This window comes from Myodes glareolus, chromosome 27 (genome assembly GCF_982192425.1).
Source record: "Myodes glareolus chromosome 27, mMyoGla1.1, whole genome shotgun sequence".
Lineage (NCBI taxonomy): Eukaryota > Metazoa > Chordata > Mammalia > Rodentia > Cricetidae > Myodes > Myodes glareolus.
Genome location: NC_142052.1, coordinates 44,702,802 through 44,716,471, shown reverse-complemented (window position 1 = coordinate 44,716,471; position 13,670 = coordinate 44,702,802). Strand labels below are relative to the sequence as shown.

At 44.4% G+C, this 13,670-nt stretch overlaps 1 protein-coding gene across 7 annotated transcripts in view; it reads left to right on the top strand.

Annotated features, from left to right (window-relative positions):
* The first annotated feature begins 297 nt into the window (after positions 1 to 297).
* Ica1l (islet cell autoantigen 1 like) overlaps positions 298 to 13,670 on the top strand; it is a 50,842-nt gene continuing 37,469 nt past the window's right edge. For 3 of the 7 annotated variants that reach the window (XM_087902214.1, XM_087902215.1, XM_087902211.1), the window contains exons 1-2: positions 298 to 431; positions 7,299 to 7,400. The gene's annotated coding sequence lies outside the window, so the exon portion shown is untranslated. Of the gene's footprint in view, positions 432 to 618; positions 832 to 7,189; positions 7,401 to 13,670 lie in introns of those variants that run through there. The other 4 variants (XM_087902213.1, XM_085684231.2, XM_048428761.3 and 1 more) reach the window with 4 other exon arrangements.

The following is a 13,670-nucleotide window of genomic DNA, read 5'->3' as shown; positions in this document are numbered from 1 at the left end:
GGGCCTTTTGAAGTCAGTTATTAACAGTTGTCCCTCTTGAAACCTTTTAAAAATGAGGGTTTAAAGTCCCGCGCGAAGCCTTTGCGCGCGCGGAGCACCAACACTTATGTGGCGACCGAGGCGCACAGGCGGCGCGGGGAAGGCGGGGGCTGGGAGGCGAGGGCGAGCCGGGCTTCCACGCACCCACCGTGGCTGTCACCTCCGCGAACTCCTCCAGGGCGGGCGGGAGCTCTCCAGCTGAGACAGGTAAAGCTGGATTTCGCCGGGCGTGGCTTTAAATCTCCCGCCGCCGAAGCCCGCACCTCGGCGCACCCGCGCGGCGGGCGAGCGGGCGGGAGCTCGCGGGCGGCGGCTGGGGCGGACGCGCGGAGGAGCTCGGCGCGACAGAGCGCGGCCCGGGCGGCGAGGAGCGGCGCGGCTCCGGCGGCGCGGTGAGCGTCCGGGGCTCTTGGGGCAGCCGCTTCCCTCAGGACGGCTGCGGCCGGACCTGGTTCCCATGACAACGGCGGGCGGGGGCGCGGGGGCTCGCCCGGTTCCGGCGCTCTCGGTGGGCCGGCCTCAGGTGGCGGCTTGGGCGGACCCGGCCCCTTCTCCCGCGCCGCCTCCGGGAGAAGCCGCGGCCTGAGGCCGGCCTGGGTGCTTCCGCTGGGGCAGATGTTCACAGCCTCTCCCACTGGCCGCCTTTGTACGTCGTGCTTAATTGATTTGATTATTGTTCCCTAATGGGACGCCTTCCTGACAGCCTCATTGCTCGGTGGACACGGTGAAAGCAGAACCTGAGCGTAGCTGTGCTTTAGGGCAAAGTGCGGGACGCGTCGCCCCCTCTCCCAGGTGGGGACCCCAGCCTCGGATTCCGCTAGGGAAAAGCAGGCCAGATGTCTCTGACCACAGACCTCACCTGGGCGACGATGCCGGCGGCCGAAACCTGATGCTCTAGGAAAGATGGAGAAGGGAAAAATAATCCTGTTTGGCATCCTACCCGTGAGGCTGTGGGCTTGCCACCCGGATGGAGGGTGGGGGTGCTTCATGTAATATATTATCTTCATGCACAAAACATACAACCTGTTAACAACTGTAGGTCACTGACATAATTTGTGGGGAGATGATGTTTTTCTCTGTGGTTGGGGTTCTAAGTATTCAGGTACTGATTGATTTGATTCTGGCTCAAGCGATGTTTTGTAAAGTGGTATTACTTTAATCGTCTCCACGTCACAATTAGCAGCCACAGGTACCTCATTCTTCAGTGGGACTTAATTATATACTACTGTTATATATTCATTGGCCAAGCAAACATCTCCTACTGGTACGTATTTATTTTTATATGACCCAAAGTTTAAAAATCATCTTATATTTATTATCGGTGTATAACATTCCCAGTTTTCTTTGAACTCTTTTTACTTATTTTAATAGTGCAAAATGGTTGATTACATAGCTATTGGAAGCAGTTATGGGCAGAGCACTGTCTAATTACCAGCAGTTCTAATTGCTAGATAAATCATTATAATCCTGGAGTTAGAAGGGTGCTGAGATCCCAGTTCAAAAGGCAAAACTGTAAACATGAGACTGATAGGAAAATCTGGAAGTCGTATTTTCATTGTAGATGTGTAATACGAATTCTAATTGCTCTTAATAATAACCCGGAGTCGGATATTAGAGAGTGAAAGCCGAGAAATCTGAGAAGCAGTGCAGTCAGACACTAGAGGGACCTTTTACCTCTATGGAATCCTCAGACCGACTGCCTACTTGGACTGCATCCTCTGACTGACTGCTTCAGACTGCACTTCAGCCCGCACCTAGCTCTTACAGCCCTCTCTCCACGGAGACATAGCCCTTAGCCCTTCCTGTCTCCACCTCCCTAGTGCTGGGTTTAAAGGCGTGGGACTTCCAAATTTTGGGATTAAAAGTGTGAGCCACCACCACCTGACCTCTAGTGGTTTAACGCAACAATCTGATCTTCAGGCAAATTGTATTTGCTAAAACATAAACAAAATACCACTACATAGATGTTTGTCATAAAAATTAAATTTATTTCAGTGACTAAAGTAAGCACAAATATCAAAATATGAAACATAATATGCTATATTGTTTTATACTAACAATAACAAACTCTGGTTTTCTGTAATGTATACATTGAGTAAAATCTTTTCTTTACACTAATACTATGTCTTTAAGTTTTTATTATTTTTATATTCTTTAAAATAAATGGGACCAGGTGGTGGCGGCACACACCTTTACTCCTAGCACTTGGAAGACAGAGGGAGGCACATCTCTGAGTTCATGGCCAGCCTGGTCTACAGAGTGAATTCCAGGACAGCCAAGGCTCCATAGAGAAACCCTGTCTCAAAAAACAAAACAAAATTTTAAAAAAGTAGATGGTATGTGTAAAGAACTTTAAAATATTTCTAAAACTGGAAATTAATTTACTTTATGTGAAGTGACTTTTGTTAAATATCATTTTTAATTTTTGTTGTTTGGCCTTTTATTTATTACTTAAATTTTGCCCTTTTTCCCAGTTTACTATTTTTTTTTAATTTTTAAAAATCTTGTTTAGAGTGCTGGGGAATGACGGCAGGGCTTCCACGCATACCTAGCTATGTACCCACTCCAAATATGTTTTTTATATTATCATGTAGACCTTGAGGATTGACATTTCAGGATTTCAGCATTCTAGCTGATGGCATTTGAAATTGTAATTTGAGATTATGGCCCCAATTCAACATTGGCCAAGCAGTTTAGATATATTGTTGATTCAGTTTCAAACCACCACAATAAAGTGAGATATATAATCCTGTAGTTTTCCAATGCATATAAAAATTATTTTGTTGTTTTCAAGACAGGAACTCCTGATCCTCCTGCCTCCACCTCCTAAATGTCAGGTTTACAGGCACACACCCCAGCCAATCTAAACTTAATTAATAATAAAAAAAGATTATACATTGAGTAAAATCATTTTTTACTTTAACACTCACTGTCTTCTTTAAATTTTTTATTATTTTCATATTCTTTAAATGTATACTCTTTTGTTGTATTAAGTGTGCAGCAACTTAAGTCTAAAAAAGTTACATAGATTTTTTTTTAATTTAAAATTATGTTATTCAAAGCTAAACAGTGCTATATCTGAGCCTTCATCCAGTGTGGCTGTTTTCCTGGGAGAAGTCTTGTTTTATTTTGTTTTTGTTGTTGTTTGTAACATCAGTGATGGGTGCTATGACAATTAACTCTTTCTTTCAGGGATGATTTGTCTGTAGTTTACAATACTAATACTGCTTGATAGCATAGCACTTCTTCCAGAATGGAGCCGCTCCCTTCCAGCCACGAATCAGCTACGCTTCTGTAATAGTCTAAATCTTCTGTCAATCCATCAGTGCTCACTATACAGATTGTATCTCAAAAAGCCCTCCTTGGCCAGACAGGGGTGGCGCATGCCTTTAATCCCAGCACTCAGGAGGCAGAGGCAGGCGGATCTCATTGAGTTCAAGGCCAGCCTGGGCTACAGAGGTCCAGGATAGGCTCCAAAGAGAAATTCTGTCTTGAAAAAACAAAACAGCCACTCTTCATGTGCTGTTTTATCACGAGGTCACAGTAATTCAGCGACGTCCTTAGGCTCCGCACCCAGTTTTAGCTTTCTTGCTGCTTCCACCACATTTGTAGTTACTTCTCTGTTGAAGTCTTGAGCCCCTCAAAGTCATCGGAGACACCTGTTAATAGAAGTACTTTAATCTCGTCTCATAAATCATGAATCAAAACATCTAAAATGCCAACTTCTTTCAAAAAATGCTATTACATAATTTCCTCAGTCTGTCATGGGAATGGATGCTACAGATTTGTAAAGTGCATTTCTTTTTTTCTTTTTTTTTTTTTTTTAGATTTATTTATTTCTTTATGTATACAACATTCTGCCTCCATGTATGGCCACACGCCAGAAGAGGGCAGCAGATCTCATTACAGATTGTTATGAGCCACCATGTGGTTGCTGGGAATTGAACTCGGGACCTCTGGAAGAGCAGCCAGTGCTCTTAACCACTGAGCCATCTCTCCAACCCCTAAAGTGCATTTCTTTAATAATAAGGTTTAAAAGTTGAAGTGACTCCTGGGTGCAAAACGTCTTCCATATTTGCAGACATGAAAGCAACACTAATTTCATTGTAAATCTCCATCAGAGCTCTTGGGGGACTAGGTGTGTTGCCAGTGGCCAGTAGAAAAAGGTTTTTTAAGTATAAATATAACTGGAATGTCACCATGTTGCTCAGGCTCAATCAATCCTCCTCAGCACCTGAGACAACAGGAGCATACTACTGTGTGTAGCAGTACTATTTTGAAAGGATCCTTCCTTCCTAAGCAGTGGGTCTCCCCACAGAACCATCAGGTCCCGTTAGTGCTGCCTGTTTGTCCTTGGGTGTGTGTCCACCCACAGGAGCGTGGAGGATGGAACTTTGTACCTCTCTCTCCTCTCCATGCTGGGACTGCCGTGCTCGAGCTTGTGTAGAGGCCGTGCATGCTGTCACAACCTCTGGGAGGTCACCTGTGCAGCTGTCCTGTGCACGGAAAACACCCTTTCCTTCTAATTACCCCCACTTCAGCTCTGGGATCACTGCAGAAGTGGAGAGATTGGAAGAACCAGAGGTGGTCGATGAATTACTCTGACTTATGTGTGAGTGAGGTGGCGGGGGCGGTCTCTAGACAGGCTCTCTTCATGGCGCAGGCTGTCCCAGAACTCATTCTGTAGACCAGGCTGTCCCAGAGCTCATTCTGTAGACCAGGCTGTCCTAGAACTCAAAGATCCATCGGCCTCTGCCTCCCTAGTGCTGGGACTCAAGGAGTGTGCCACCACCACCCAGCTCAATTTAACTTCTATTTTTTTTTTCTGGATTTTTCAGGACAGAGTTTCTCAGCAACAGCCCTAGCTGTCCAGGAACTAGCCTTTTATTAACTCTGATTCTTAAATGGCCGAGAAGCACTGGCTTCAACTTAAAGTCATCAGTCATATGAAACCCCGAACAAGAGAGTCATCCTGTCCTTTGACAAAGCCAGGCACTGGCTTCTGTCTGTGAAAGTCCTAGCTGGGTCTTCTTCAACAAAAGGCTTTCTCATCTCCCTTTAAACCTGTTGTTTAGTGTGTGTCTGCTTCCTCAACACTCTTAGCTGGATCTTCTGGCAGCTTGCAGCTTCTGCGCCAGCACTGCCTGCTTCACCTTGCACTTCATGTCTGTCCTGGTTGCTTCCTGTTGCCATGATAAACACCATGACCAAAGCAACTCCCGGAAGGAGAGGGTTTCTTTGGTTCGCACTTCCAGGTCACAGTTCATCCCTGAAGGAAGTCAGGGCAGAACACAAGTGATGTAACATGAGGGCCGGCTTGTTGGGGTTTCCGTCCCGCCCGGTACCCCAACAGTCGGCAAATCCCAAAGAGAAATTACACACAGAACTCCATAAGGTTATAAACTGATTGACCCATTAGGTCAGGCTTCTTGTTAACTCTTATAACTTATGTTACCCCATTATCCTTATCTACTTTAGCACATGGCTCCGTACCTTTCTCAGCTGGGCAAGTTACATGCTGCCTCTTCAGTGATCTGCGCAGGAGTGGCGAGAGAGCTTCCTGTGTCCCAGAAAACTCCCAGTCTCTTTGCTCCACCCCTACTTCCTGTCTGGCTTTCCCGCCTATACTGCCTGCCTGGCCAATCAGTGTTTTATTAAAATATGATTGACAGAATACAGACAATTCTCCCACACCATTTCCCTCTTTTTTTTTTTAACAAAAGAAAATACCCATAGTCCATTTGTTGGGAATGTGGGCGTAGTATTTCAGGCTACTTCCTGCTGGTTGGGGGCGCTGATGATCTTATGGGGACCTAAAGAAAATTTAGAGTTATAATCAAGTCCTGACTGGAGTATCCTGTGAGTCTTGATCATCTCATGCAGCAGTCTTGAATCTGTTCTGGATGAAGAACTCAGACATCTGGGCCATCTATTCCTGTCGGAGATTTTTCAGGTGGCCTCCCTTGGTCAAAGATGATTTTTCTTAACTCTGAATAAATCCAGAGCCTCTCATTTTCTGTGGAAACAAAAGCAGAATCTCTTCTCCAAAGTAACATACCTTTCGACTTCAATTTTGAAGCCAAGGTATTTTCAAAATACCTTTCTTGGATTGATTCTGCAGCATTTATAAGCAAATATCTTCTAGCAGCTGTTGCTCCTTCCTCAGCAATCAAACAATTCAAAGAGAGCATAATAGCATACAGTATCAAGATTCTCTGTTTATTTTCCATCTTTATGCAGCTTTATTTCAACCTCTATTTCTTTTATTTTTATTTTTAACTTTTGGCTTTTTGAGACAGGTTCTCTGTATATATCTTTGTCCTGGAATAACTCTGTAGACCAGACTGTCCTTGAACTCACAGAGATTCCTCTGTCTCTGCCTCCCCAGTACTGGGCTCAAAGGTGTTTGCTACCACACCTTGAACTCACAGAGATCCGTGCCTCTCTGCTTCCCCAGTGCTAGGATTAAAGGTGTGTGCTACCACACCTTGAACTCAGAGATCTGTCTGTCTCTGCCTCCCAGGCATTGGGATTAAAGGTGTGTGCTACCACACCTTGAAGTCACAGAGGTCAACTACCTCTGCCCCTTAAAGTCTCAGAGGTCAATGTACCTCTGCCTCCCAGGCATTGGGATTAAAGGTGTGTACCACCATACCCTATTTCTCTCTTTCTTTATTTTTAATGACTTTAACCTTTAGCCTGCATATATTTTTAACACACTGTAAACTCTTTAGAGGTTTTCTTCATCTTTGAACCTCTCTTTACTGTATCTCTCTCTCTTTTTTGACTACATGAGTTTTAAGGAGAAGATTAAAGCCGTGGCTTTGATGGCTAGATCCAGCCTCCCGGCTGAGATACCAGCCAGAGCTGTGTTCACTGCCACAACTCTATGGTGTTTCAAGGTCCTTGCTAGCAAGCAAGCTGCAGCATTCTGCTCACAGACCACACTCAGTCGGACTGCCTGCCTGAAAGAGTCAGAGTTTGCCCTGGCAGGACAGCCCAGAAAGTTGGCATTTTAAAACAGTGCAGCTTTTATCCTGCTATGGCTGAAAGCTGAAAAGCATGCGGTCAGCTTCTCACCAACACCGTTTAAGTGCTTCATGGCAGGACCTCTTAAAAGAGCTGCAAGGTTTTGCAGCTAAAGCTGAGTCAGGAAGCCTCTCTTAGATGAGAGCACTTGCTTGCCTCTAGCAAGCAGAGCAGACCCGAGAAATTGCTGCTACCAAGAAACCATGAATAATGCTGTTATTTTGTTCTAGAATTACTTCCCAAGCTGTCTCAGGCTTTATGTGGATACAGTTGTCCACACGTTGGCGTCATTTGGAGCCAGCCACCAGGTCACACATGCTGAATCTTTCCCGGTAAGCCACACCTCGTGGTACTATACAGATTATTAGAAATGGGTTAATCAAGATGTGAGAGTTAGCCAGTAACTAACTCTCTAGAGATAATGGGTCAGGCAGTATTTAAATGAATACAATTTGTGTGTTGTTATTTCTGGGACTAAGCTAGCTGGGCAGGAGCCGGGTGAGGTGAAAAGCAGGCCTGCCCGCAGCCCCTCACTACAAAGTGAAAACCTCAGCAGAAGCCATAGAGGAGGAACATTGCTTGTGGAACGCTCTGGAGACCAGGCTGGCCTCAAACTCGGATGATCTGCCTGCCTCTGCCTCATGAATGCTGGGATTGAAGGTGTGTGCCACAATACCCAGCTGATGGAGGCAGTCCTTAAACTGAAGTGCCCTCTTTCCAGGTGACTCTAGGTTGTATCAAGTTTACAATTGAAACTAATCAGGGCAATGTTATAGAGATGGCATGAATCTGTGTACCTTATTCCTCATGAATCAGAGCTGGGTGCTATACCAAACGCCAATGTTCCCAGCACCCAGTAGACTGAGGCCAGAGAATTTCGAATTCCAGCCAGCCTAATGAAGAAAGCAAACCCTGTCTCAAAAAATGAAACACCAAAAAACTCCACGTTTAAACAAAACTGTCTCGTGACCCAGACTCTGTTAACTCCAGACTTTGCCCTGTAGCTCTCTCAGATAAATTGTAACTTTATCAAACTGAAGAGAGGTAGGGCCCTGTTCTGGATTAGGAGCCTATTTAGGATTAGGTACTTAGCTGACATGATCTGTCCAAACCACCAGATCTCTTTGTGTAATCCTGGTTTGCTTCCTCGTTGCACGTGTGTTCTGGGGTGGCACTTTGAATTTACTTCAAGACTGTTTGCTTTCTGTAGTGGCATTTCATCTGTATTTTAATAAATAAAGGTTGCCTGAGGACCAGAAAAGTAAAACCGCCGCACTGGCCAACCTACAGATCAGGCAGCAATGACACACAACTTTAATCCCAGTAGCCACACTAGCTTGCCATAGAAACCAGGCAGCAGTGATGCACACCCTTAATCCCAGGACTAGAGAGGAATATAAAATGGGAGGAGACAGCTCTCAGTCTCATTCTGAGGTTTCCTGGAGGTAGGATCACCATTTTCAGACTGAGGTCGAGGTTAAGAGCCAGTGGCTGACTGCTTTGCTTTTCTGATCGTCAGGCAAACTTTATTTATTAAAATACAAATGAAATGCCACTTTAGCCTTCATTTACAATCAGGATCTGTGTTTAATGTAGGGGGCCCATCCTTCAGCCTGTTGTAGCTTTCAGCTTGGTTTAAGCTTAACTTAATTTCTAGTGTTTGTTTTAAAGTGAGAGATAGGCCATTCTTCGTTTACTTCAACAGGTAGAGGCCACTGCAGGATTATCTACTGACCTAATTTCAATACAGTTTTGCCCTCAGGGAAAGGGAATGAAATGGAGGAGTAGCTGATAGATTGGGCAGTTCGAACACACCCATTTACTCAGCTATCTGTGTAAGGGGTCATTGCCCCCCAAACTACTTATAATTGCAACCTCAAAGGTCACCGTGTGTTGTGTGACTCGCCCTACATAGGCCACTGATGACAGAAACAAAGTGATTCGGCCCAAGTCTAGTTCAGTGACCCAGAGTTTGACTGAGGTTTATAGGCCCTGCACCACCAGGCAGCAGCTTCCCATTCAGAAGTAACGGGGAGGGCTCATGAGTGTGTGCATTGCCTTGTGAGCCCCTGTGTTCGTCTATGTGCCTCATGAGCCCGTTGAACGCCCCCCATCTTCCAGAAGAGAATATTAGCAGAGTTCACCTTGTGAGGATTTCTTGAAGGTAACCGTAGTTGTTCTGATGACAGGAAGGACGGCATCCCATCCCGTAATATCGTCACATAAGACAAAGGTTCACCAGAATGTGACGCAGCACACCATAAACCCACGCCGTTGGGAAAGTGATGCTGGTTGGGACAATGTGGAGGATAGCGCTGCAAAACCGTGACACCTCAAAATGCACTCATGCCTTCATGCTTCCAGGAACTTATCTAATAAACATGCTTGTATATCTTTTAAATGTTCTTCGTATTGTCTGAGATAATGCCAAGTTTGAAAACAACGTATATCCATCAATAGCACATACAGCACAGTGTTGTGTACCTATTCCTATATATCCTAGCTAGTAGACAGTTCCGTTTGGTACTTTGTCCCTCAGCACCTGACACAGTACGTACTTTTCCTCCCTGTGGTGCCGGATCTCAAACTCGGCCTCACAGTAACATGCCAGAGTTAACCCTTACCTGTCACTTCCCCACCTTGTGTTAAGAGTGGGTGTCTGGGGGCTGGAGAGATGGCTCAGAGGTTAAGAGCATTGCCTGCTCTTCCAAAGGTCCTGAGTTCAATTCCCAGCAACCACATGGTGGCTCACAACCATTTGTAATGGGGTCTGGTGTCCTCTTCTGGCCTGCAGGCATATACACAGACAGAATATTGTATACAAAATAAATATTTAAAAAAAAAAGGGTGGGTGTCTGAACCAATATAAGTTACTTAATTTGGAGGTGGCACTGATTTTTCTGTCCAAGTGCTGAAAGCACTCTTGTTTTTCTTTGAACTTGAATAATATTCATGAGACATCTCAGTCTGGATGATAATTAGTTTTTCCGGGAGCATGGTAAAGTCTTTCCATTTTAGTTTTACATCCCTCTTACTTTGGCTATTCCAAGTATCAGTATTTCTCTGTCTAGAATTATTGCATACATTAGGTCAGTCATGTTTATTTTGACTGACTATGCTGTTTTCAAGCCACATTTCCCTTGGACTTTTCATATTTAAACCTCCCCAAATTGTTTCTCCAGACAGCTCTTCTGCCTGTAGTTGTTGGTAATGTAGTTCAAAATTCAGTACTTCTTTTTGTTTAAAGATTTATTTATTTATTTATTTATTTATACAACATTCCTGCCTGCAGGCCAGAACAGGGCACCAGATCTCATTACAGATGGTTGTGAGCCACCATGTAGTGGCTGGGAATTGAACTCAGGACCTCTGGAAGAGCACTCAGTGTTCATAACCTCTGAGCCATCTCTCCAGTCTCCAAATTCAGTACATCTTTCTCTTTAATTTTTCTTTGTTCTTGAGACAGGATTTCTGTGTAGCCCGTTTGTCCCGGAACTCTGCTCTGTAGACCAAAGATCCATCTGCCTCTGCCTCCCAGATCCTGGTATCAAAGGTGTTTACCACCATGCCCTGATGCTTTCTCTCATTTTTTAAAGATTTATTTATGTATTTTATGTATGAGTGCTCTATCTGCATGTACACCTGCGTGCCAGAAGAAGGTATCAGAACCCGTTATAAATGGTTGTGAGCCACCATGTGGTTGCTGGGAATTGAACTCAGGACCTCTAGAGGAGTAGTCAGTGCCCTTAACTGTTGAGCCATTTCTATAGCCAGCAGCTGCTTTTTCTTATCTCTTGTTGCTTTCCGTTCTTATGATCAGTTGTATGGGGGTATCTTGTTTTTTATCTCCACAAAGCTTTTCAAACCTCTGTTTTATGGAGCTAATTTCAACTGGGTTTTTTTTTTCCTGGTTTTTTCTGTTGTGGCAGTTTCTCCTTTTTCTTGCACATAGCACTGCTTTTCCTTGTTATTTGTTTTGTGATTAGTTATTGTTGGATGGGGCTGTCCTGTTCTAACCTGATCTTTGCTTGAAAGTGGTATCAGCAGAGCACCGTAGGTGCTCCCAGTTCACCTGGCTGTTGTAGTCTTTGACTGGGCCCTGGGTGCTGATGTTCGGAGGGTCTGCTATAATTGGCTGCTTAGCACTGCTGTAATTGACTGATTGACTGCTTAGTGCTGCAGTTTCTGTTGGCTCTTGAGGCCAGCAAGGCTGAGGGATGATGGGTTTGCTTCAGTCTGATGTATGCCCTGATTCTTTTCTACGTAACCGTGCCTGTGTCTAGGCAAGAATTTTTTTTTAAATGTTCCACAAGCTGTTGTGGGTTTTCAAGTGCCCACCCTGCTTGCCTTTTTAATCCTGCGGTTATACCAAAGGACAGACAGACATTTTAAAAATCAGCTCTCATCAAGGGAGGTGCTGAGAACATGTGTGGTGTCAGTGGTCTGCTGACTGCTGTATTCCATGAAGACCTTAGAGACGTTCTGCAAACAAGGTGTCCACAGAAGAGCTCCCAAGACTTCTGCCTGTGCAGGCTGCAAGTGGTGGTGGCTCAAGGTGGTTAAAGGTCTGAGAACTGATTCCCCAACTTTAAGTCTTGTTGAATTAGTTCTACTCCACTGAGGAATGAGGACCATTTATAAATTCTCCAGTCAGGTTCTCACGGGGGAAGCCCAGAAAAACTGTAAAGAACTGTAGCCACCATAAATACGTTTCCATTTTCTTCAGTTGTCTGTTCTGCTGTCCTGCGATTGGCTCTGACTTCAAGGATTCGTCAGGTTAGAAGCGAGCTTTTCAGAGCTCACTCAAGTTGCCAAAAATGGATCTATCTGAGATTAGAGGACATGCTTATCAGACCTGAGTGTATCAGATTTGATTGTATTTCATCATTATATCTGACATTTATTTATTGACATCAGAACTTTAAAAGATGGAAATTTTGCCTATGAGATATTTTAATTTTAGAGAAAAGAGTTATGTAAACGATTATTTCACTTTTCCCTGAAGCTCTAAGTAATTTTACGTAATTGCTCATCTGACGTTTTCTCCTCTCTCTTTTGAGACAGGATCACACTATATATCTTTGTTTGGCTTGGAATTTCACCTCTCTCACCTGGGTTGTTTGTATTTCTTTGGCTATTGGTGGAATATAATTTTGTGTATTCATTGAACTTTTACAGTTCTTTTGTGAATTGCATATTATTTTGCCCTTACTGTTTGAGAGTGTGAGTGTATTGTTTGTGTGTGTCTGTGTTTGTATGTGTGTGCGCACTCATGCATGCGCGAGCATGCAAGCGTGCACTGACTTGACTGTATGTTTATATGTGGGAGCCAGAGGTCAAAGCTGAGGGTCCTCCTTTACCACTTTTCACCTTTTCATGACAGGGGTCTCACTGAATCTGGAGCTTGTCATTTAGACTAGACTAGCTCGCTAGTAAACCATTGGAATTAGTCTACCCTGTCCCCACCCCAGATCCAGGGTTACAGGTGCAGGCCACCATGCCCAGCGTTTATGTGGGTTCTGTTGTAAGCCACCATATGGAGAGGTCATATGAAAAGGAACCAAAGACAAGCAAAGCACATGAGATAAGGCTCAAGGATGTGCACCCAAAAGGCTCCGGCGTATAACACAAGCATTCCAGAAGAAGGGTGGAAAGGGTGACTAATTGCCAAAAGTATAAATAATAAACTTTCTATTTTAAAATGGCAGGATCAATACATTTTGCCTCCCATTCTTCCTTACCAGTCTTTGGGATGATACTAAGGCAAGCACATAATCAAAGCAAAGCAAACAACGTGTGTGCATGAGGCCAGCAGAGCACCAGAAGACACTCTGGGTACATGAGGGATTTTAGTATTCTTGGGAGACAAAATAACGATAAAAATTTTGGACAGTAAAGCAAAATAGAGAACAGGTAGACTATTCACATAACAAGCTGCTGTAAGTCAGGTAGTCTGTTTCCAGAGATCATCTATGGACTAACGATAATGATAATTAGTTAGTCGCTTTCCTATACACACCCAAAAGCATGTCAAAAGAAGAGCTGAGTGTCCCCCTCAGGCAAGGGGAAAATGGCCGTTCTCTAAAGAAATTAAGAATCACCAACAAGGTGACTCAGCAGGGAAGGGTGTGACTCCAAGCCTAAGAACCTAAATTGCATCCTGGGAAACACAGGAGAAGAGAACCAACTCCTGTGAATTGTCTTCTGATACACATCAGTCACAATAAACAGTGTAAGAGTCACCTGCCCTGCTGTAAGTGTCAGGACGTACAGGAAAGGTAGTACACTGGCTCCCTCCCTCCCTCAGGAGCACAGGCCCCAGAATTCATGAAATGAGAAAGTTCCGAGTGTTGGCAGCACTCCGATGATGTTCAGGTGACACCATCTCTGCACCCCCTCCCAGCTGTGGCCAAGAAATTCCACGAACTTAATGAAGTGTAATTAGAATTTGCCTCAGAGGAAATCTATAGCTATCATTGTGAAATAAAGGGTTGACCCTGAAAACCTCTAGGAAACATAGACTGCCCTTCCAGAACAATAACCAGACTCACACGAAAACTGGCATCAATAAACCAGTACTACAAACAACGGGAAAGACCCCT